Source organism: Micropterus salmoides, unplaced genomic scaffold (genome assembly GCF_014851395.1).
Source record: "Micropterus salmoides isolate LMB-PRFRI ecotype aquatic unplaced genomic scaffold, ASM1485139v1 Ms_hic_scaffold_8, whole genome shotgun sequence".
NCBI classification, from domain to species: Eukaryota; Metazoa; Chordata; class Actinopteri; order Centrarchiformes; family Centrarchidae; genus Micropterus; species Micropterus salmoides.
In genome coordinates this window covers 29,331,999-29,356,145 of record NW_024044570.1, presented here as the reverse complement: position 1 = coordinate 29,356,145, position 24,147 = coordinate 29,331,999, and the positions used below count along the sequence as shown (strand labels likewise).

Sequence of the window (24,147 nt, the reverse complement as noted above, 5' to 3'; positions counted from 1 at the left end):
CTTAAGCAAATAACTTACGCACCTGACGAAAGTGAAAGTAGGCTTTGCCGGGACAACTGAAGGCTCCTGGTACAGGCACATGCAGAGACAAACACACACATACACACCGGAGCACACCTGTAAATCTAGAGGAGAGTTTGACAACTTAAAATCTACATACAAGAGCGCACTCAGTCACACCAACACACAAACACACACACTCACACACAGGTACACACGCACCTTGATGCGTTAAGGCTGTGTCCGCTCAGGAGTGGCACGTTGTAATGAGCCCTTCTTAAATTAGTAGATGGGCAGCCAATCATACAATCGCCTATAGCCTACGTGTCAGTAATGGAAGTCCAATAGTGGTATCGTCCAGCAGCGGAGCTGTGGTGTGCTCTGTCTGTGCGTGCTGCTAAGTGCGCAACAGTGTGACCTGCAGCTCCTTCCAGTGAAATTCAAGACGCAGACAAGCACACAAATACAGCATGATTTCAAAATAAAAGCGCCCCCTCCCTCTCTCCCTCCCTCTCTCTGACACACACACACACACATACACTTTTCCTTTTTAACCATTGACTTTACTTGAGTAAAAAAGTCCCTCCCACATCTGCCTTCTCAGTTCTTTGCATGTTGCATCACCATAAGAACACAGAGCTGTCTTTCACTTAAAATTTTACTTTGAATGTTGAGTTTTAACCGGAGCTGTCTGTGCTGTATCCCTCTGACTTGATGGAGATCCTCGCAACAGGTAGCAGATTATAGCTACCTGGGCTCCTGCCGCTGGCCGTGGGCACTCATTAGCAGGGCAGCCTACTGACCTCCCTCCGGAAAAACCAATACAAACTAGCCTACCATCAAGGAATGTAAATAATGTGATGTGAAAATTAGATAAGTTCAGTGCTCATATTCATCTGTCAAAACTGTGCCCAGAAGATTTTTTTATTTTGACATAAAAAACATGCCTAAATTTGTTTTGATTTGTTATTTAGCTCTTGTTCTTGCTTGTTAAAAATAAGTGTGCAGTAGCCTACTTTTCCTGTAGAACTGCTCAGGAATAAATAAATGTGAATTTGGGGCGTGGGGGGCCATGGGTGAAGCTTGCTTAGGGCACAAAATGTGTCCGGCCCTGTTAATCATCAGCACGGCCTGCGATGGACTGTGGAGGGTATCTGGATGACTCAGAGCATGCATGATGGAGGGATATTACCGCATTATTACATAGACCAGAGCCAGATCACAGCAACCTCCACCACAACCGCATGTGTCGCTCCAGACTGCTGAGCTCAGAATGGAAAGCCCACAGCAGAGCAGGGGCATGGAGTTTTTTATTGAATATTTCCATTTAGTCAAATGAGGTGGCCTTTAATTTCTTTTGTGTTTCACCAGATTTAAAAAGTGACATGGCTTTATTAATTATTATGTAATACACCATTCATAAATAATAAGCAAAACCTTTGCATGCCAGGTTGTCAAAACTTTTTTCAGTTGTTAAGTTCATCAGGTGGACCAGTCAAACAGATATTTCACAACCTGGCAACCTTAAATGTTATCTTATTAATGGCTTAGGACTGAGCTACTCAGCATTAATTAAATGGTTTAAGAACCATTAATGAAGCCATTACAAAGTCTTTATAAGGAGGGTCTAAGGATAGCAGGTGTCATGTGCTGGACAGATTGTAAAACCCTTAAAGCAAATTAGTGATTTGTAATATTGGGCTATTTAAATAAAATTGGATTGAATTGACTATAAAGGTTGTCCTATTAAAAAGTGGTAGCCCACTATTCAAACCTATAAAATGAAATGAAAAAAACTGAGAGTTGTTGTATTTTGAAGTCATGGTTGACTGAGCTCATCTGGGAAGGAGTAGAGAACAATTAGCTCTGAATACAGCTGCAGAAAATTACACTTTTACTAACTTTTGCACAAGTGAGTATCTACATTCAGGAAGCAAAACCAGAATGGCCTTACAGGAAAAGTGTTTACTTCACCAATCATGCTATGTTGCCCAATAATGAAGGGATCATTGTTTATACTAGCACCTGTGAGTTTAACATCAATACGTCAATTTCTAGCCTGGGCCACATTCCCTTATCAGCACAGCAGTTTTTTGGAGGGAAGAGGTGTAACGTTACAACACATTAACAGCAGACTATATTTGCAGCAATTTTTGTATAATGTGCATTGATTACTATGTTAACTGTACTTACAGAAGTGAATTTTTTCTGTGGAGGGATGGAGAGACAGCATTAACAGTGTTATCTGTTGAAATGTAACTGGAAAGATCTTTAGGCAGCTGAGTGAATTACTCTGTTCCTAAATATAATCCTTAACATTACTGTTAAATGGTAATTTATTTTAAAATGGCTAGTTATGGTAATGGTAACATTACCCCCTCCCTAAACATAGGCTAAACTATACCTCAGAACACACACAAATACATGCATAGAATGTACTGTGTCCAGAATATACTGTATATAATTAGTATACTGTATATCAATCAAATTTTGTGTTAATGTTAACTGATATTCGAGAGAGAGCCAGAGAGAGACCAAAAAATGACTAATTGTATCATGATGCTTTAAAAACTTTCATACCAGTGAAGCCCTTTGAACTGAATCAGTTTTTTTTGTTAAGTTTAATTTTGAAGGGAAGGGGGATTGCTCCCATAAAGTAGAGTACATTTACAGTATGTGTGCATGCTTCAATGATCATAATTAAATATGTTGTAATGTACTGTTGTGTTAAGACACATTCACATAAACATCCCCAACAAGTGAATATCGATAAATAACTGAAAATGCTCAGTTTAAGTTGAGAAGGAAGTTTGGTCAATAGTGCAAAATATATAAGGCAACCAACTGCATTCAACAAAACCCTTTATTATACAGGAAGTGGGTAAGTGAGGTTGTTTTTGGTGAGGGCATGTCAGAAGACCATGTCATAGGCCCCAGATGAGACCAGGTCTTGAGGAGACTCAAGCCTGGTGCCACTGGAAAGAACAGTGAGAAGAAATATGAAACAATATTAAGGTTAATACATTACAAGCATAATTATAATATACATGGAAAGCCAATGTTTCCCAAAAGTGTTCATGAGGTTGAGATTACAGGAGTGAGAGTATACATCTACAGTTAGATCCAGGTGTTTCTGGACTTTGGCATTATTTTGGTTATTTGGTTCTGTGCTCCAGTAAATAATTTGATATTAAGTAACTATAAACTTTTTTCATGTTATTTGAGTGGACTAAAATTTGTCAAATATGTTCCTATAAACCTTAATAACATGGTCATACTACTACTTTATTGCAGATTCTTTGAATTTGATGATGAAATAATAAATACCAGAAGAGGGATCAAGTGTGTACACATCCAGGTAAAAATATTCAGGTGAAAAGCAAAATCAATATACATCGTTGCAAGGTAAAAAGGGAAAAATCTGTACACTTTTAGGCTGCAAATAATGTTAATTCTCTGTATTTTAAGGTAACATTTCAATCTACAAGATTTAAACATGCAGACTTTCTCAAATATTAAGGTATGCTTTTGTGGGTCATCACTGTTGAGATTTGCTGTAGTTTAGGTGGCATGCTAGCCCAGTGGTTTGGGTGACTCACTCAACCACACAGGAGGAGCAACAGGGAAAACGTTGACTTGTGTCTGCAGTGGTCACTTCAGTCAGTAACAGTAAGCAGCAGTCCAGTCAAGGCCGTAGCCAAGAAATACTGAAGTCATGAGTCCAACCTTTCACCCCAACCCCAGAAAAATGTTGACCAGACACCATACATTATGAACTACACATTTATAATTGTAATTTGGATTTTTACATTTTATTAAATCAGTTTTTTTGTTCAGTAACACCTTATTCTCTGTAGGTTAATGGTCAAAATGCTGCTTCAAGTCACTCACCACCCTGCAATGAATACAGTTTTAGTGGGGAAATACTTATTTATATTGGCATAAAACTTTTGAAATTTAAAAATATGAATTTTAAAAAACTGGAATCTATCCAAAGTGTATATTTTCGATTGTAAAATCCCATTACTGATGCTGTGCTGCTGTGGCAACTGATGCTGTGAACCTACCCTCCTACAGGCTAAGTTGGACAACAGTCAGTTTTTCTCAAACTCCTCCCCTCCTGCAAAGCCTGAAGCGGCTGTCAGACACACCGTTTAATTTCATATTGTCAATATCAAAGCACACATTGGAACGAATTTATGTCTTCCAAAAAATTTAAATCTTGGCTAGATAGGCTGTTGGTTTTATACCCAAACATGATCTTGAACATGACCGCTTTATGATCAATCTGTCATCAATGTAAGGACAGAGACAGTTATCTCTGGACATCGTGGATTTATCCTCAGCACAGAATAAAATCTGTCCTTATTTAGGTAGGCTATAACACTATAACTAACACTGAGTCTGTGGACAGTTGCACTGAAAACTCTTAGTGTGGGCTACATTACTGCAGTGACTGTTTAAACTAATCTGTATAAAGCTGATCAATGTACAAGTCTTGTAAATGACGAATGAGCAACGCTGTATAAAATATAAAAATGTTAACTTCTGACTCCTGCCTCCTCTCCTGCGTTTTAATATAAATAGCCTATCATAGTCCGTGTTGGCACGCATACATATTTCTAGCTCCACCTGATTGAAATGGAGGCTCTGCTCTTTATTTACCCGTTGCCATGGTGAATCGTAGTATCAGAGCTCCATTGATGATGAAAACTCAGAGTTTCCCACTTCAGGCTCAATCAACACAGAGCTCAGGGATAAGCCCTTAGTCTGTTAAGCCTACTTTCTGAAACAGGGCCCTGGTGTGCTGATAACAGAGGACTCACATTTGTATAGATTGCTCCTGGAGCCAGAAGAGCTCAGGGGAACCGCCCACAACCACAGACAGAGAGAGAGAGAGAGTGAGAGAGAACAAGCAGACAGACAATCAAACCAAAACACACCAAGCACACCACATCCACCCAAAAGAGATAACAAATAACAAAATACAGAACAAATCCTAATAGGTAAGCACTCAATAAGACGCTTGACACACACAAATGCCCTTGTGTTTAGTTTGATCAAATGTCCTGCCTAGAGACTGCAACAAATAAGATATTCAGGTGTATGTTTTTAATTTAATGTAGTCCTTAAGAACAAAGGTGTGAGACCTTAGTCTTATAGTTTTTGTCTTAGTGTGGACTTTATACTAGAAGGTGAGGCATGTCTGTGACAGTGACAATAAAAGATTACAGTATGTTGTCTCTTAACAAGAGAGCTAAAACCCGGCTAACAGCTGTGGACACCTAAGGTTCCTCAGTTTGAAGATAAATTGGTAGTGGAGGAGATGATGAATTTAGTCTCTAACAATTCAAATTTTATCAATGAAGAAGCTCATGAAGTTGTTTCTACTTAGAACTATAGGAATGCATGGCTCAACAGAGCTGTGACTCTGTCAGCCTGGCTACAGTCCTGAAAAGAAACCTAGGGCTGTTCTTATTCTCCTCTATTAATGACAAGTAATACATTGCTCTGGTATTACGGAGGGCCTTCCTATATGTTTCAAGACTATCTTGCCAGATTAAACGAGATTCGTCCAGATTGGTGGCTTTATTATTGTCTCTTTTAGAGGGGCAACAAAATCTATTCCACAGAGCATGTGAGACAACTTTCTACTGCACTAATGACAAATTCAAAAGTTTAAAAACCCAGTCAGTATTGATGAGCAGTATGTATATGTTTTATTTAGATGTAATCCTTACTTATTGCTCTTTACGCATTTTAAGACTTAATTTAACACCATTTGATAAATATTCATGGGGATGTAAATGCTTAAGGAGGAGAGTAAGCTAATTGGAATCAGCAAAATCAGAAAAAGCATTAAAAGCTATTTTGCATCCTCAGGAATATGTTTCCATTCTGTGGAAAACTTTCTTTGTTACAGAGAAAGATTACAGTTATAGAATTGTATGGGGCTACCGATTTCAGCAATTTGTTGTCAATAAGATTGATTAACAATATATCGAGTAAGACAAAACAAATGCAAAGGTGCAAATTTTCACCTTTCACCATCTCTTTGTCTATTTCACCTACCAGTAATTCATTTGAGACGTTATTAGGCCTGGTCATTTACCTTTGATTCTTAGTAAGCAAAGTAATCGGCAATGTCTGCTGGTTTTGGATCTTTCCATCAACTTCCACAGTAACAGGTATTGACCTACCAGGCAGACCATCCACCATTTGCCATATCTATTTTGCATCCCTCAACAGCTGTTTTATAATAAAGGGTCTTTTTCTGCTAATTCAATTTTACGACAAAGTGTCTGCATTTTCTACATAGCATAATATGTGAATCTAATCTTGGCCTAGATGCTGGCTTTTGCCTCATCCCTCTGAGTTATGGCTTCTCTAATACTGTTGGTCAATCCAGGTGGATGGTTTGGCTTTAATTGTACTTTTCCTTGAAGTAGGAGAATTGTTCTGTGGTGTCCGAACAATAATGCTGCGATGATGTGTTGAGAAGAAATCCGCTTGACACTGTTCTTGATCATAAAAGTTTATTAAATCAAGGAGTTCAGCATCAATTACAAGCTCTGCAGCAGCTTGGAGAGTGACCCAGCCCGATGACCACTCTGTCTCTCTGTACATCAAACATAGCTTATATAGGATATGTTTAGGTATCTGTTAGACACCATAGAGGGGTTTGAGTCTGCAAAATAAAAGGTCAAACCCACAGAAGGGTACAGTACTATCTTGAGGTAACAAAACAAGGGGTTAGAGGTCAAATTCAGTCCCTACATAACCACCAATCACTGCTCTCCCCGTAGAAGGTCACTCTGTCCTGCTGCTACAGTGCAATTTTGAACTGTTATGAGTCAAATGCACAAATATTCGATACTACAGTACTCAACAACATCTATAAACAGTTTCATAAAACAATTACCATCAAGATCTAAATCATCCTCAAGATACCCAAGGTTCCATGAAACAGCAGCCAAATCTCTCTGATAGTCTTCTTCATTTCAAGTTACATTTTTTTAAAACGCCATCTTATAGTCACTCCAGGAGGTCTTTTTAGGACTTTGGTGTATTTAGTAATGCACACAATATTATGATCTGTCCAAGATAACAGGGCAGATTTAGCATTTGAGCATTTATTCAGAGTATAACAGAATATCAAATCAATAACATATTTGTTTTTTGAGGACCTTATGCTATCTTGTACTATTTGAAAGAAAGTACAACTCTACATATTGAGTAAACTTAGTCTTATGATCAGGGTGACTACTTTTCCAATCTATATTATGGTCCTCAAACATAATTTCTTCTCTCCTTTCATCCTGGTTTTAGGGCCCTACAAACACATCCAATTTACGTTGAAATTCGAATGTGAAAGTAGAAGAAAGAAAGCATAAGGTTTAGGAAAATAAACATGTGCTCTTATCATGTCATTTGTATCTATCTCTACACAACATAAAATGAAATGGAACTACTCGAGTTAGTGGAGTGTGAATTAATAAATAAATATTAAATAAGAATGAATTCTTTATATCTGTTGCAGCCATACAAGAAATACCTGCTTCTGATTATTATAAATCTGTAGTACACCTTTGAATAATCTTAAAATATTAAACCTGGAGTAAAACATTTTCTTAAGAAATTTTATTTATTTTATTATTTTTGTTAAGTATGACCTCCCCTGAAGGTGAAACGGATCGGACCATGCAAAACTTTGTTTGGATTTGAATATTCTGACAATTTTGTAAAATGTTTGACAATTCTGCACATGAGAGAGTGTTGTTACAGTGCTTATCCTGCTGCATACTGATAGAAAAATATAGGACCAATCTGCATACAGAAAATGTGCATTATGTTATTTTACAATTGTGTTTCATTAATCAGTCTTCACTAAAATAGCAATGTTAAGTATAAAGCTATAAAATGGACATAAAAACGCATTTAGATGTTAGCATTATTGACTGTGAAAGACGTTTGTAAGTTGTAGATTTGATTCATTTGAATTTGTTAATTAAGATCTGTATTGCAGCTATACTGGATAGATGGCTGTTCAAAATAAACAAAATCCAAAGTGGTCCAAAAAACCTTGATGCCTCTAAAACCTTTCGTCAACTGCTTTGAAGACATTATTTGTTTAAAACTTGATCAAATTTAGAGTAAAGACTTGTAGCAGCAATGAGTGTATTGAATTTAACAAAAGGGCAATTTATTGCTTATTAATTCATAAGAAGATTTTATATCTTACAAAAGTAAAATATTCTCACATCTTTGAAACAAATCTCATTAGCTTATTTTTTTTTAGGCAGAAAAGAAATAATCCGTTTTTTCAAAAAGAAATTTTCAGTAAATCACTGTATCACTGATATTATATTATATTCAAACAGGCACCTGCTATTTTTCTGAAATGTTAAATGACAAAATAAGCCCTTTTACACCGAGCATACGCTTTAGTCAAATAATGGCTTTATCAATGCAAACTTAATTATAACAGTGAATTTATGCATGTACTTTCACCATCTCTTTTTATGCTTTAGTTTTGTTCCCCCTCACATGGATGGAAACCATAATTAAATCAGGCTGTTTGCAATGAACTAAATTAAAGAAATTTATTGAATCAATACATCATAGACCTTTTAAAGCTAAGAGGAAAATCCAATGAGGAGTCTAAATATAGCAGGAATTTCCTCTGAGTCAGTGCACTACTTATGGCTGAGCGGTGAATGTTCCTCCAGTTTTAAAGAGGTCATTTTATGCTTTTTGGCCTTTCCCTTTCCTTTATTGTGTTATATATCTTTTTTGTGCACGTAATAGGTTTCAAAGTGAAATAGCCTGGAGTCCATTCCAAAGGGAGTGAAAGGGAGGGAGGGAAAACACTGCTCCTGAACTGCCTGAAAACAGCTCGATTGTAAAGTTAACCATAATTTTTTTTATCATGCTTCAAATTTTACCATATATTTTGCTGAAAAGTTCTGTTTCAATTTTGCGACTTGATTAATAACATTTTCGTAGTGGGTCAATAGAAAATGTCAAAGCAGCATTACATTTCTTTCAAAACATTCTACATATATACCATAATAATATATTGCTGTTAGTGTAGTATAGTATATTGCTGTTGGAGAGATTTTTAGAGTTCATTATCTCATATTTGGAACTGTGAAGTGTTATAGTATTTGTGCCTGTGATACTAGAGGACACTAGGAAGTAGATGATATGACAACTGTGATTTCACCTATTAAGGAATTATTTTGGTCAAAGGTCAAAGTTCAGTCAACATCCTAAGGCAGTTAATTTTTTGCTGTTGGAGGGATTTTCTGAGTGTGATAGTGATACTGTAAAATGTTATAATATTTGTGCCAGTGATAGTAGAGGATACCGGAAAGGATATGATGTGAGTTCAGTCAAAGTTTTAAGTCTGTTTAATTTTTGCTGTTGGAGGGATTTTAGAAGAACTCACTAGGAAGTAGAAGCCCTGACAATGGTGAACTAACTGCTGAGGAATTACGTTGGTGAATGGTCAAAGTTCACGTAAATTATGTTCACAAAATAACAAAGAAAAGGTACATTTTGTAATTGTAATAATAATTACTATTAATGATTATATTATTAATATTAATATATTACCGTGGTATGTATTTACGTTCAAATAATCACTAAGAACATCACAAAAAAAACGCGTATGTACATTTTTCACAGCCCTTCCTTACCATAATAATGCTGCTTTAGCCGCAACAGAGGAGGATGCATAATTTCGGCAGATCAAATTTTGTAGGCTACCTGCCGCGATTTGCATCCACTTCTTTTCTCAGCATAAAGCAGTGTCAGTGATCACTGACAGTGATTCTGACTTTTGGGTTAGACACTTCAGAGTGTTATCTTCCAGAGAAGCCCAAAACCATGCAAATAAAAATACTGCAAATGGTTGAAGAACTGCATCCAATTAACTTCGGTTATGTCTTGAATAGGCAGCTTTGAGCAAATTTCACAGGAATTGTAAAAAAGAGCTTACCATTACTGACACGTGTTTCTATTACTCAGTTTTTCTACCCCAACAGAAACACCTTTGTGTAGAGTTCAACATAGTTAGAAAAGAAACACTCACAACCACTCTTGAACTGTTTAAACAAACTGAATTCCTATGAATTTCGCATGACATGTATTGTGACTCGCTTGACTTTCATTACAGTAACTTGGGACTTGCAGGTTAAAACTTGAGACTTGCTTGTGACTTGGAACTGTGTGACAAACTCCCACCTCTGAGTCTACCCTCTATGCTGTGATCATGTTCAATCCTGCTTAGTTTTTTTTTTTCCTCACAAAGCTTGTTTCATTGCTTTTGAGCTACTGCTGACCAGAGGCGCTGCTAGACATAAAGCTCTACTGGGGCACAGGCCCCCACATCCCTCATGTAAATTTTTGATTTATTTTTTATTGGTGAATGAAATGTGTTAGGATGTGCCTCACCAGCTTCTCTTGCTTAGCCCATTAATATTGGTCATGTCAGAAAGGGATCTGACCGCTTTAAATAACAGATATCAATACTTGCCAGATATTAATGTTACCAGCTGCATCAGGCCCACACAAACTGGCTCCGAGGTCTCCTTTAACATTTTCAAAGCTAAAATACTATATATTCAAGGGCCGGGCAGTATGGCCAAAAATATTATAAAGATAAAAAATTTCATATAATTCGATATCAATAATCATCAGGATAAATGTCAAATACTGATTTCTATTGAGTTTAAAGGCTGATTTTTGCTTCTTAGTGAAAGCTGAAGAAACCAAATAGTTAATTGTGGTTTAAACTTTTCTTTATGGTCAGAACATGAAAATCACTTACCAAACAGTGGATCACTTCACAAATCTGAGGTAGAACATTCAAAACAATTATGTTAAAATCTTTTTTCAACAAATATGCATGAGTAAAATTAAGTTGAATCTTTTTTCAGTCCCTTTTTCCTCAACAAAATAATTATCTTACATTTATTCATTTAGCTGACGCTTTTATCCAGAGTGACTTAAAATTGCTATATATGTCAGAGGTCGCACGCCTCTGGAGCAACTAGGGGTCTTGCTCAGGGACACAATGGTGGCTGGGTCACAGTGGGGGATTGAACCCAGGTCTCTCACACCAAAGGCATAGTCTTATCCATTGAGTCTTAGCCATTGCCACCTAAATATCGTAATAGAAAAAGTATTAGTGCTAATTTGTTTATGATTCAAATTTATAAGATCAAACAATTATTGAATATTTGTTATATTGTTATTGAAGAAAATATTACTGTGATTATTATTGTTAGGCTATTGTTTTATTGTCCGTCCAGCTCTAATTTAAACTGTGACTTGACTGATGAAGTGATGTTTATTATTTACTGAGAGATGTACGTCCATATTGCCCAGTCTGCCCTACTAATCAACATTTTAATAGTCAATGTGAATCCACTGCTTTCCATCTTGCATTAGTCATGAGTAACTAAACCTTCACTGAGAGACAGAAAATCACTGTCTCGTCTTAAACTGATGTGTGCCTATGAGGAGTGCCATCACATCTGTGAGCTGCCTGGACTAGTCCCACTAATGTTGCTGCTGGAATGCAATAAAGTCTGGCTGCAGGCTGTAAAGTCACTCTTATTGAGTTATTTTCTCTTTTTGTGCCCAGAAGGATAGGCCCTCTTTTTCTTCTCGTCAAAGTTTTAAACACTCGCTTTCAACACTGACTTGTTTTTTGCGATGTTTCACGTGCCTTTTCATATTAACCAGTGGTCTTATTTTGAAAGTGTAACCGATGTTGCATATATATTATTGCTAACTTGACCGGATGCTGCAGATGTTTTTGCTAACTTAACCGTGGAGCCCTACACTTCTAAAAACTATGCCAAGGGGTCTTTACAATCTTACTGGGGCACACCACATGTATACAGGGGCACATGCCCCAGAAAAAAAGGGGCCAAAAGTTGGTAAAAATACAGAAAATTGTGTTATTTCACTGTAGGTTTTCAGATGTGTATTTTCAGGTAAGTAAAAGCTGATGATTGTTTGCATATAAGAAATGTGTATTATGAAGGTAATAAATTGTCTGCCCAATTCAATCATCAGAAGAAGGAAGGAGCTAAACTCCACAAATTGAGTCAACTGGAAATAAATACTGACATGACAAAGAGAGAAAGGACATTTATGACTACTACTAATAATAATAATTTTATAGCGCCTTTCCAGGATCCCTTCTCTGTGGACTGCAGGTTCCAGGAGGGGGTGTAGGGATAGAGAAGGTCCAGTAGGTACAGGTGATGCAGAATTTGACCAGGAACCAGTGAAGCTGAGTGAGGATTGGGTTAATGTGCTGCCACAGTATAGTGTTGGTGAGAACCACATGCGTAACTCCCGGTGCAGGTGATGCAATGGACCGGGGGGCCCATGTGCCGGGGGCATGTGTTTGTCCAATGATCTTTTCTCTGTCATGCGCGATGACATGCTTAGATATCCTAATGTCACCTTTCTTTGTTAGGAAAAGGCCGGTAGAGGGAACGTCTGATAGTGAGTTACAAGTTACTTTCTGTTTGTCTGAGTAGGATCAAGGATGGAAGTTGCGATTGTTACCTCTTGTATGTAAATGCGCACTTACTGAGACCTGTCAGTGTAATGTCTCTGGGCACTTTGCTGCAGTGTTGATAAATGATGAATAGACCTATCTGCGATTGTGTGATCATACCTGTAAACTTATGAGTTGCTTTTCTTGATGGCTATAGTTCCATGCTTATCATCATAGTGTCTCTCTGTGTTTTGATTTGTTGTACGCTGGTTAAAAAATATTTCGGCTGTTGGGGCAATTCTGTAGCCGTAGCTTTGATTAATTTGGCGTTCAGGCAGCTGCTATCCATGGTTTTGATCAAAGGCTGGTTTGTCAGGGCCGAAGGAAAATATTTGCACTCATATTTGCATTCATACACATTCATGCTTTGATGGCAGAGGCTAAGGTGCCAACTGAAATCAGAACTGAAATAACATTCATACACATTGACAAACCAATGGCACAGCCACCCTGAGCAATTTGGGGTTCAGTGTCTTTCCCAAGGACTCATCATTGAGGTGAATAGGTGCCATATGCACATTTAAAGAGCAGCAAGGACTCAGAAATCATGCCTACATGTGTGTTGACTCAGCTTGGATGATATTAAATAGGAAAGTTGATCTACAGGAGAAAATACATATCTTATAGCAATACAGAATGCCTGAGAGCCTTACTGCAATTATATTCTGTTATTTATTTTTTATTTAATCAGTTTAATTTAGCAGGGACAGTGCACATTAATAAGCATAGATGCAAATGTGCCAGAGTTAGCCAAAAGACTATTTTTCATCTGTAGTCCCTGGACAGTTGTTACATAGTCAACCTATAAAACTTAAAAAACAATTATAAAATTAATTTAACAATCTTTTAAAAGGAAGTCATACATTATGAATGCATGCATTAAAATGAGCTAGAAGGAACACAGACATTATACTGAAATGCTTTTTCATGGACTTCACATACTACAACAAAAAAAAAATAATAAAAAAATTAATAAAATAAATAAAAGATACAACGTACAACCTAGCTCATAATGAGTACATACAAAGACAATGACTGACAGGTGCAGAGTACAAACATAGCAGCATGCACAGCATACATTAAACTAGCCCAGAAGAAAATAAAACAAAGTCACAGATAACAGATATACATACAGCTCTAAAAAGGCAGACTAGCAGTAAGAATGCCACTAGTAACAACAGACAGCCTGAGGCCAGCAACATGCAATTTCAGTTTCAGTGTTGACAGAGCTGAGTACTGATTAACCATTTCTTTAAACAGACTTTAAATGAGCTGTATGTATCCAATTCTCTGATAGCAGTTGGGATGGAGTTCCATTCTGATGCAGCTTCAACCGAAAATGACTGAAATTACTTTTTCTTAATGGGATAATACAATCCCATAAAATAAAAATAGTTTTGTATTTTGAATAGTCACCCGCTGCCTGAATTATGTGTTTCCCTTTACATAAATAAAAACATTTCCATCTTAAACTAATGCAGAAAAGGCAGACATTGGTGAAAAATTCCCCAGAATGCAGAAAATGAAGTATTTAAAGCTCAAAATCTTCCCCCAGCTAAATATGTGCCCCCTTCAATGTTAACAAAAACCCTTCAACATGCTTTACCAGAAAAAAAGTAATTTAGTGTTATGTGTAAAAGTGTGCTTGGAATATTACATGCTTTTAGTTTTTGAGCTCCACTTTCATATTTTGTGTCAGATATTTTGCCGATATGATGTCCAGGAGCAGTTACCAAATTGACCTACTGAACCTCATTGGGTCAGCTAACTGGGTAGATGTGGACCACATCTGCTGCTTATATTTTCTTCTTATGTTTTGTATTTGGCCAATTCTCTGAATTAAATTTAAATGATTAAATATAATCTGGCCAACCCAGGACACTTGCACATGTGGGGCCCTTAGGCTGCAGCCTGTGCAATAATCCGCGCCTGAGAAAATTTTATCAAATTGAAAGGGACAGAAAGCGCATTCCAAAGTCTGACAACTTGTCAAGTGAGGTATAGTTAGAGTTTCCACACAAATGCCGCTTTTCAGTACATCAAAGCAACCGTGGTTTTCCAATTTACAAAATCGGTTGAATAATTGTTATCATCAATTTTTCTAAGTGATAAGATTAAGGAACTTTTAAAAGGGAGATAGTTGTGCCCTGTTAGAGTCTAAAGTCAAATCAATACAGGAAATGCCATAAAAAAATTCTTCTTAAAAAAAAGAGGCAGGAAGTAGCAGTCTGATCAGCGCCTTGAGTCAATCTGTGTGTCTTGTGAGGAACCATTAAGCGTAATGTAATAAAATGGACACTTCCTCTGGAGAGTCATTGTTCCAAACAGCTGGGGAAAATCTATCCTCTTCAGCATCATGATGATGACTGAAAGAAAGCAAAAAGAATGTCACCCACATAAAAGCGGAGCCCGGACTCTCCTGAGTCAAGATGTGCCAGAAGACAAGCTTGAGTGGGAAGTGTAAATGACTGATTGCATTTTCTCACAATTTACTCCCAGATTCTTTAAACTATATTATTTTGTGTGTATTTATCTTGAGATTGAGCTCCCTTCACGCCAGACACATGTAAATCTCAGGCAGTTACATTTTTATCATAACATTTGATCTGGTTGTTTGTACTTCAACTTGACGCTGCAAATAACACATGTATCTACTCAAAGCAACACACACATGGACACAACTGCAGGGCCTGCTGTCTTCACTTGCATTTCTCAGGCGGGGACAAACTTTTTCATCTCTGGGAATAAAAAAAATATGTGGAAAAGCAGAAAAACATTACATACATCAACAAGTTGGATTTTTAGACGTTGGTTTTTAAAAAAAATTGCGACCACAAGTCCCTGCAGATCAGCAAATACTGGTGGTCAACCTTTCATTCCTACAACCAAAAGAAGTGAACAAAATGCTGGGGCATTCTGTTCTCAAAGGGTGATCTGCTTCAGACCACTAATTACCTGCTAAGTGGTTACTGCTGAAGTGCATTGGATTATTTAAAAAAAATCTGATTCTTTTGCAACTGTTTTGGGTAACTCACTCCCTCCAGAATGAAGTTAAAAATAAATAAAAAAGATTTTCAGCTGATCCCCATGCAGGGATCCAAGGACCCACACAGCTAATTTGTTTGCCAGCGAGACATGTGCTTGTGAACACACAGGTCCATGCACAAGACGTTAGTCAAGTACAAAACACGGGACGGATTGACTTCTGTAGGGTGCAGCCATCTGTGAAAAAAGTACTTGTCAAACAATGGTGGCTCCGACTGCCTCTGAACTCTCCAGAAGATTTTGATCTGAGCAATGCATGGCCGATTTTTAGTGACAGACTGAAAATTCACACATGTGGGAAGTGCTACACTGCAATGATGAAAATGGATTTTGAACTTTGGCCGCCTGGAGCTTTTGTTGTTCACTTCAGCAATTATTACTCTGCAGTTGTTCATTTCCCAGAAAGAAAAAAAACTGGTGTAACCTTTAAAAAGTATTTTACGGTTACACACTATTTGCAGACTTGCTCCACCTTAGAGTTTCAATCATTGTCATCATCAGGAACTGTAAGCATTATTTCCAGATTGTTTTTTCAGTTGCCTCTCATATTTGAAAACAGTGAATCAGTGAGAGGGAGGCACGGTGGTGTAGTGGTTAGCACTGTCGCCAGTTACCCCGGCCTTCTTGCTGTGGAGTTTGCATGTTCTCCCTGTGTCTGCGTGGGTTCTCTCCGGGTGTTCCGGCTTCCTCCCACCGTCCAAAGACGGTGCAGCCTGCATGTCCAAAGACATGCAGACTAGGTTGATTGGTGACCCTAAATTGCCCTTAGGTGTGAGTGTGAGTGTGAGTGGTTGTTTGTCTATGTGTGGCCCCGCCTTAAGCCCGATGTCAGCTGGGATTGGCTCCAGCCCCCTGCGACCCTGTACGCAGGATAAGCGGTTGACGATGGATGGAAGGATGGATGAATCAGTGTGTTTTCAGTCTGCCGAACAGAAATTTGATGCCCCATTAACATTGAGACTAATCACAAACCATAAAGAACATTACAAAAAAAACCATTAGATCAGTGGACCTGGACTGTTTGTAATATGTGATTCTTTTGTTTTCGGAGATTAAACAGATGTTTGTTGCTCTCAGATGTGAGTTTGCTGTTCAGATTCCTGGTTTTCCGTGGATTATTTTGTTTTTATTTTGTTTACCATACCTTCAATTCCCCAAGGTATGGTAAGTGTATGCAAATTACCTGTGGCATTTGACCCATGGGAAACACGCACTCCAAACACAGATATTGTTGCAAATTCTTTTGTCTTAACTTTTCTGACACACCGCTAATATCCATAAATAATGCTAGCATAGACTGCATGTCATGTGCAAACTCTGTGCCCCCTCTGTTGCTCTTCACCTCCTGTTGTTGTAGTACTGTTTTCCCTGCTTAGTCACCATGTTGGGGTAAGTAATGTGCGAGCAACTAGTAAGAGACAGCTAGAAATTCATGCCAAAACCCTGCTGCCATCCTCTACGTTGGCGTTGTCCCAGCTTAGATTAATGGCTCATTCAGTGTTAGATCCCCCACTAATAAAACTTTTATTTTAAATGATTTTATCTCGCCTGCTGTTTTAGTTTTAGTTACGTTCTGGCGATCACAGTCAGCTTGCTGAATTGTGCCCCCCAACCTATGACTGTTTAAACTGCCCTAGGGACTCTGGTCGCGGTGATGGTCTTGTAGCTGTGTATAGGACGCACTTAAAATAGCATGTAATGATTTTTCTTCCTTTGGAGTTCTTATGTTTAAACTTGGTGGCCCACTCTCGGTCTTAACTGCTGTTGTTTTTTGCCCCCAGAAACCAGCTGGCCCCTTTCTGTCAGAATTCCAAGAATATTTATCCAGTCTTGTTCCAAATTATGGTAGAATTCTGATTTGTGGTGATTTTAATGTGCACATTGACGATTCATCCAGTGTCACTCATCATAAATTCTTTTAACTTTCAGCAGCATGTGTCTGGTCAAACTCAGAACCACGGCCACACTCTAGGTCCTTTAGTCTGGGTGTGAAAATACCATCTGTGGTAATTAAAGACATGACAATAACAGTCCACAAAGTCATTCATTTTAACTGTGAAGAAGAGGCGGTTTGTGTTGTACACCACAAACAAAATATACCAAGTTCTTAATTGAGCAGAGTGCAAATAAATTATGTAGACTATTTCATTATTTTGGTTAAGTGCTTCCTGATGGGGCGTCCAAGAATGACCTGATAAACTCTTTCAATTCATTATGTTACTCAATGCTGGACCATATTTCCCCATATAGTGTCAAAAACTGCAAAAAAGCCTTGGCAAAACTGCATTATTAGCAGCTGTAAACGGGATTGTAGAAAAGCTGGGTCTCCAGGTTAACTATGTGGCCATGAGAGCACTCCTACTCCAATGTAATAGCATGGTGAAACAGGCAAGAGCAACATTTCTCAAATGTCATTTCCGCTCATCAGCTCAACCCTAGAGTCCTTTTTTTAGTCTCAGTTGAGTGTGACGCAAACTGTGAGAAGTATTTAGTTTCACTTTGCTGGTAACATGGAATTATTACAGTTTTTTTCAAAAGTTAACAAGCGTTTACCTATACATAAGATACTTTTTTTAAACACATCAACACACCTACCTCACACAATTAGCCAGATAGCACATTTTCTGCTCAAAACCACATTTTTTTCTTTAAATACCAAATCATTCAACTACATTTCAAAATGCAAAAAAAACATTCTCTACACACGCAGACTCCATGAAAACACAGCAAACCTGACTCAAAATCAAACCATTCATTAAATACCGTAATAATAATAATTATTACTATAGCCCAGAGCTCCAGCCCGGGGGGGGGGGGGGGGGGGGTAATATTGCATGATATCAGATATGTCACATGTTTGGCAGGCAAAGGCAGCTTCACTGCCCAACAGTAATCCTTATTTATTTAGAAGAGGTAAATCATCATGCAACAAAGTTAAAAGCAAAACACGATGAATCACAAGAAGAAACTGTCCAATATCACAAATCACACACAGACAGTTGGGTGACTTGATTTGGGGAAATTCCAAATGTACTCAAAGCCCCGGAGGACTCTGTCCATGGTGCTGACTGTGTCAAGGTGTGGACAGCATGCAGTGACAGAGCAACAGTATCTGGACAAACAATGAACATTAAGTAGATTTAGGCAATGACAGACGTGTAGACCCGTATAGAAGGAGATTACTTAACAATGCGTTTGTCATGTAGCTGTCCCAATCTATTTTTCTGGAAAGGCCTAATGGGACACTTAAATAGAAACAAGCTGTCATTAATGTTATTGTTCAGACCTATGCTTTTCTAGCTAAGATACATCAACATGTTTGTTGTGAAAAAAGACCTATTTAAACTTTTTATAGCATCACCAACCATCAGAGAGAGCAAAGACAGGGCACGAGACCACAGACAGAAGGGAGTGGAGGCTAAATCATGCTATTTGAAGACAGAGGCTATTGTGTGTAGAAATTACAGCCCTTAATATACACTGTTCTAAAGTATGAAGAGCCACAAAATGTACCACTGTTGATCTAATATTTGTGTGCACACACTCAAACACCAAGCACACAGTCACTGTCCCAATGTGCTGGAGTGGAGCCAAAACAATAAAAACCACATTACAAGCGGATTCAGTTCAGTCATTAATAATTGGGCCGACCACAGTGCGGTGTGGGTGTGCTTCCTTTCAAATTTGCTTCTACTGAGCATATGCAGCTGATTATGAACACCACCAGAGTGTAACTTTGCTGCAGAAGTGTTGCATTAATGTGCGGTTGCTGGAGGTCTCAACCTTGCAGCCAGCTGTGAAGTCTGTTCTGAGAAGAGGAACATGAGGTTGGGGAGCTTGTCGTGTCAGACAGACAAAGACAGAAAGACAGACAGTTCAGGCAACTGTCATACTGAGAAAGATCTGTTTCGTTTGAAAACTGCTTAGATAATCTAAACCTATAGATCTGCTTATATTTAAATTACAGTTACTCTGTCTGGCATTGAGGTGAGAAAAGAGAAAGCCTTTTAGGTCTTGTGTTGCTGTCACGTATTAAAGAAAAATCATTCATCATACTGATCAGTGGCACGGTGGGCAACAAGCATTTAACAAAAGAGTGACTCACTAATCTTTTTTAAGTTTTCATAGATGTGCTGTCAGCTGTTCCCTGTATCTTCATATACATTTACAATCCATCTATAATTTTGTCATTCTAATTGACCCTTCGCTAAGCCACGAACCCCTTAGTTACTGTTACTATGTCCGCCTCTGTCTATTACAGCAGTCCCAGGAGAAAAAATGTCTAATTTTTGGAAAAGGTGATCTCAGACAGAAGCAGACAGCTTTGCAGTTGCATTGTGCATTTGAAGGTTGTATTCAGGCTGTCAAACTGACGTGAAAAAATAAAGACAAAAGCTACCGATCACAGTGTGAAAGCGAACCACCGTATTATTATAAACTAGTTAGAAAGAGGATAACGATATTAAGGATAAACACTGCTTCTGTACAGCTACCTACAGGTAGGTCTCTATTCACTATTACAATCATTAAAAAGCAGAACAATAGGGCTATACAATGTTGAATTCAGTATTAAGTTAGCTAGCGTTAGCTAACTAACATTACATTAGAAACAATAGACAGCCAACATTTTCCTGGCTGCTGTTTGTGGTGGTACAGTTCATGTGTAAAAGAGTGTTGTTGGTTTACCAGATGAATGATAATAGGTACATTTCCAATTTCCATCTAGCAGTTTTTAAGCCACATTCTCATAAGGGAGGGGGACCAAATACACTGGATGCAACAGTCACTCTCACCTTGATTAAATGATGTTTCATCATCAATGCCTGTATATTGTGATGTCTGGTGTGTCAGAACTCCATTTCAGCAATTGCTTCATCACTTGAGCATATTGAAACCACACAGCGTTTTTGAACTCATACATGTGAGACACTTAACTGTAAATGGCATCAGTTTCTGCTTCTGGAGATGAATATGAAAAGGTCAGCTTACAGCAAACACCATGGCACGTTCACAGTGCCATTTGAAGATATGATCAAGAAATATTGATAAATACTTTGGATTTTTAATGTGTGAGAAGGTAATAACTGCCTGCTTCCTACAATGTAATGTCATTGTGAGCGGTTAGCTAGCCTGCTAACATTCGCTAATTAGCAGTTAACACAAATTGCCAGCTCAGGCTACAATAGTACAACAGGCCCATCTGTAGTATCGTCAACCTCTTTTACTTATGTTTCGGTACTTTACCTCTATATTACTGGCGTCCAATGAAAATCATTTATCTACATAGACACTTGTTTTGAGCCTAAATTTGACTATTAATTTTTAAGTAATTCAACAGGTTTTAGATGGATTTTTATCGTAATATGTAGGATAATTTTCTCAACCCATGAAAGAGCATTAAATCCTTCAGTTTATCTGAAAACCTAAAAAATCACCAAATATGGAAATGTGGCATGATTTGGACTGGACAAAACTATGTGAAATAAGCAGACATACGCCACCATATCCGTTGTTTGCAGACAGCATTCACAAGCCACAACTGTGAGAAAACTCAAAAACAAACATACTTAAGCAATAGCTCTTCCCCAAGACCAAACAAGCTGAGGGCCAAAGACTATAATGAATGATTTCATCATAATGAAGTTATGCAATTTAAGAGCTGCGACATGCATTGCAACTGAAAGATTTCACAAGGAAAAAGTACACAGGAAGTACTGAAGAACAGCCACTCAACGTTAAAGCCACAGTGAAACTGAGCATCTGTAAAAAAAAAATAATAATAAAGTATGTAGAGGGGGCGTGAGGAATGCAGTACAAGTATTATCCTCTCATTGACTCAGTGACACATACGTTATTGTTAATTTGACAGTCATTTACTGTTAAAGCAAGCAAGGCAGCAACTTGTCTAATCAAGACGTCATGTAAATTGAACCTCACACACACACACAAGCGCAGAGCAAAGTCAGTCTGACACCATTCTCACGCTGCGATATACACTGTACAAAAATCTGACAGAGCATGTCTGTCAATCTAAATGTGTTCTGTTTAGCATAGATTGTTGGCTGGAATTATTATAACTTGTAAAAAAGCATGAAGTGTGTGCCATCGACTCTCAGTTCACATTTTTACATCTCTTTTTTTTTTTAGGTTGGGAGTAGTTATTTTGTTTGAAGTGTATTACTGTACAGTATATGTAACTTACAGAACAGCAGCCACTGTGGCCACATGATAATCACTATAATAGCTTAACAGTAACACAGTTAGAGAGGTCATAAAGTCAGCACACTGACTCTGGAATGTCAGCTACACAACAATGTAAGAAACTTGCCTCTGAGGGGCAAGTTTCAAATATCAGCTTCAATCTGAGTGAAATTCAAATGACTGAGCAGTCTCACCAGCCACCCATCCACCCACCCACACACATACAGTTAACAGGAGATTGTTGATTGTAATCAGAGGACCCAGTCAAATACAGGCATTTCACATATTTAGTGAAGACAAAAGCACGATGTACTATGCATTTACATCCTCTAGTCACAAGGTTGTACACTGTTGCCATTTTAAGGACCATGATACCCTCCATAATAAAGTCATTTTAAAATGAATTGGTATGGTAGCACGTGGAAACAAACAGGGGTGGAAATTAACCTTTTGGCTCACCTGCCAAGGTGGCTGGTAGATGAACAAATCCACCGGCCAAACATACAGTCCCCTCCAAAAGTATTGGAACAGTAAGGCAAATTCCATTGTTTGAAGACATTCGGGTTTAAGATCAAAAGATGAGTATGAGACAAAAGTTCAGAATTTCAGCTCTCATTTCCTGGTATTCACATCTAGAATTTTGAAATTAAGAAAGTTTGTATTAGACCACAGAATTGTTAGGTGAGCAAAAGTAATGGAACAAATAATCTAAAAGTAAATAACATTTAATATTTGGTGGCATAACCCTTGCTTGCAAAACTGCCTCAAGCCTGCGACCCATCGACATCACCAAACTGCTGCATTCTTCGTTTGTAATGCTACTCCAGGCTTTTATCACAGCTTCTTTCAGTTCTTGTTTGTTTCAGGGTGTTTTTCCCCTTCAGTCTCCTCTTAAGGAGGTGAAATGCAGCTCTATTGGGTTAAGGTCAGGTGATGGACCTTCCACTTTTCCCCCCTGATGAAGTCCTTTGTTTTGTTGGCAGTATTGCTTTGGCTCATTGTCCTGCTGCATGATAAACTTCCTCCCTATTAGTTTCAATGCATTTCTCTGTAAATTGGCAGACAAAATGTTTCTGTATACTTCTGAATTCATTAAATCATCAGCTACATCATCAATAAATATTAATGAGCCTGTTCCAGAAGCAGCCATGCACGTCCAAGCCATGACATTACCTCCACCATGCTTCACTTTGGCCTTTCCATCACTTTGCTAGAGATTAATCTTGGTCTCATCAGTCCATGAGATTGTGTTCCCAAACCTGCAGCTTATCTCTGTACTTCTTTGCAAATTTCAATCTGGCCTTCCGATTCTTCCTGCTGATGAGTGGTTTGCATCTTGTGGTGTGGCCTCTTTATTTCTGCTCTCTGAGTCTTCTTCCAACAGTGGATTGTGACACCTTCACCCCTGCACTGTGGAGGTCGTTGGTGATGTCACTGATGTTTTGGGGGTTTTATTCGCAGCTCTCACGATATTTCTGTCATCAACTACTGTTGTTTTCCTTGGCCGACCAGTTCGACGTCTGTTGCTCAGTACACCAGTAGTTTCTTTCTTTTTCAGGACGTTACAAATTGTTGTGCTTGCTATGCCCAATGTTTGTCCAATGGCTCTGGTCAATTTTCCTTCTTTTCTCAGCTTGACAATGGCTTGCTTTTCTCCCATAGACAACTCTCTGGTCTTCATGTTGGTTTATCCTCTTTTACAGGAAATGCAGTTTTTATAGGTTTGAACCAAGATTAAAACTTAGACTAGTCATGCAGAGCTATTTAATGTTTGGACAATCAACCTAAAAGGCAACACCTGGGCAACAAGAAACATCGGTCAGTCTCACATGTTCCAATAGTTTTGCTCACTTGAAAAATGGGTGGGTTTAAACAAAGGGTGGTATGTCCTGAGCTGTTTAACACATCTAGATGTGAATACCACGAAATGAGAGCTGAAATTCTGAACTCTTGTCTCATACTCATCTTTTGATCTTAAACCCAAATGTCTTCAGTGAACAACAAAAACAAAGGAATTTGCCTTACTGTTCCAATACTTTTGGAGGGGACTGTATTTTTTAGGGGCCAAAATAATAAATTTCCTTTTGTGTCACATATACATTTGTTTCCTTCCTTTTAATTGATTTAATAAGGTATTATGTCAAATACAAACTTAAAGGAGAGGTAAGAAAATTATATTATTGCTATTAAATGTAGGCCCACTTAAAACATAACACTAAATTGTTTTATAGACTTACAAGATGCTTATAAATAATTCAACTTAAATCTTATCACTGCTCACTCTTGTCATGCTTTATCACTTTCTACAATCACCCTCT

The 24,147-nt window shown here is 38.0% G+C and overlaps 1 protein-coding gene across 2 annotated transcripts in view; it reads right to left on the bottom strand.

The window, feature by feature from the left end:
- The window catches only part of il34 (interleukin 34), a 31,340-nt gene extending 30,889 nt beyond the window's left edge, over positions 1-451 (bottom strand). The window contains exons 1-2 of one of the 2 annotated variants that reach the window (XM_038705747.1): positions 223-451; positions 23-66 (exon numbers count right to left, since the gene is read on the bottom strand). The gene's annotated coding sequence lies outside the window, so the exon portion shown is untranslated. The remainder of the gene's footprint in view (positions 1-22; positions 67-222) is intronic. The other variant, XM_038705745.1, reaches the window with a different exon arrangement.
- Positions 452-24,147: the final 23,696 nt, after the last annotated feature.